The following is a 1,952-nucleotide window of genomic DNA, read 5'->3' as shown; positions in this document are numbered from 1 at the left end:
CACCCGGGAGCGGTGTTGTGGGATCTCTAATGTAACGTAAAAACCCAAAGTTTTCCCACAATACCAGACGAACCGAAAGTTTGGTGGTTCGAGCCCATCCGGGAGCGTTTTGTGGTGTCTCAGATGTAACGTGAAAAGTCAGAGTTTTTCCACAATACCTGACGAACATTTAATTTTTGGGCTTCCGTGGCTCAATGGTTAGCGCGTTACATATTACGTTACATCTGAGACCTCACAACACCGCTCCCGGATGGGCACGAACCACCAACCTTTCGGTTCATAGCCGAACGCGCTAACCAATGCGCCACGGAAACCCAAAAATTCAATGGTCGTCAGGTATTGTGGAAAAACTTTGGTTTTTACGTTACATTTGAGATCCCACAACACCGGTCCCGGGTGGGCTCGAACCACCAACCTATTGGTTAACAGCCGAACGCGCTAACAATTAAGCCACGGAAGCTCAGAAATTAAATGGTTATCACGTATTGTGGAAAAGTTTTGAATTTTTATGCTACATCTGAGACCCCACAACACCGCTCCCGGGTGGGCTCGAACCACCAACCTATTGGTTAACAGCCGAACGCGCTAACCATTGAGCCACGGAAGCTCAGGAATTAAATGGTTGTCCCGTATTGTGGAAAAGTTTTGACTTTTTACGCTACATCTGAGACCCCACAACACCTCTCCCGGGTGGGCTCGAACCACCCACCTTTCGGTTAACTGCTGAACGCACTAACCATTGCACCACGGAAGCCCAAATATTAATTGGTCGTCAGGTATTGTGGAAAACTCTTGACTTTTACGTCACATCTGAGACCTCACAACACCGCTCCCGGATGGGCTCGAACCACCAACCTTTCGGTTAACAGCCGAACGCGCCAACCATTGAGCCACGGAAGCTCAGTAATTAAATGGTTGTCAGGTATTGTGGAGAAATCTTGACTTTTTACGCCACATCTGAGACCTCACAACACCGGTTTCGGGTGGGCTCGAACCACCAACTTACTGGTTAACAGCCGAACGCGCTAACCATTGAGCCACGGAAGCCCAAAAATTAAATGTTCGTCAGGTATTGTGGAAAAACTCTGACTTTTCACGTTACATCTGAGACACCACAAAACGCTCCCGGATGGGCTCGAACCACCAAACTTTCGGTTCGTCAGTTATTGTGGAAAACGTTTGACTTTTTAAGTTACATCTGAGACCTCACAACACCGCTCCCAGATGGGCTCGAACCACCAACCTATTGGTTAACAGCCGAACGCGCTAACCATTGAGCCACGGAAGTTCAGAAATTAAATGTTCGTCAGTTATTGTGGAAAAACTATGACATTTTACGTTACATCTGAGACCTCACAACACCGCTTTCGGGTGGGCTCGAACCACCAACCTTTCGGTTAACAGCCGAACGCGCTAACCATTGCGCCACGGAAGCCCAAATATTAAATGGTCGTAAGGTATTGTGGAAAAACCGCGACTTTTTACGTCACATCTGAGACATCACAACACCGCTCCCGGGTACGCTCGAACCACCAACCTTTTAATAACAGTTGAGCGCGCTAACCATTGCGCAACGGAAGCCCAAGAATTAAATGGTCGTCAGGTATTGTGAAAAAACTTTGGCTTTTTACGTTACATTTGAGATCCCACAACACCGCTCCCGGGTGGGTTCGAACCACCAACCTATTGTTTTACTGCTGAACGCGCTAACCATTGCGCCACGGAAGCCCAAAAATTAAATGTTCGTCAGGTATTGTTGAAAAACTCTGACATTTTACGTTACATCTAGGACCTCACAGCACCGCTCCCGAATGGGCTCGAACCACCAACCTATTGGTTAACAGCCGAACGCACTAACCATTGAGCCACGGAAGCTCAGAAATTAAATGGTTGTCAGGTATTGTGGATAAGTTATGACTTATTACGTTACATCTGAGACCCTATAACACCTC

The 1,952-nt window shown here is 47.3% G+C and overlaps 1 non-coding gene across 1 annotated transcript; it reads right to left on the bottom strand.

The window, feature by feature from the left end:
- Positions 1 to 241: 241 nt before the first annotated feature.
- TRNAH-AUG (transfer RNA histidin (anticodon AUG)) lies at positions 242 to 314 on the bottom strand. The gene has a single exon. It is a non-coding gene; the product is annotated as a tRNA-His (tRNA).
- Between the last annotated feature and the right edge of the window lie 1,638 nt (positions 315 to 1,952).

The sequence above is a fragment of the Phalangium opilio genome, unplaced genomic scaffold (genome assembly GCF_054372755.1).
Source record: "Phalangium opilio isolate 3A_F unplaced genomic scaffold, DU_Popi_V2 ptg000360l_1, whole genome shotgun sequence".
Classification (NCBI taxonomy): domain Eukaryota; kingdom Metazoa; phylum Arthropoda; class Arachnida; order Opiliones; family Phalangiidae; genus Phalangium; species Phalangium opilio.
The sequence above is the reverse complement of the archived record's forward strand: the minus strand, read 5'-3'. Positions and strand labels throughout refer to the sequence as shown.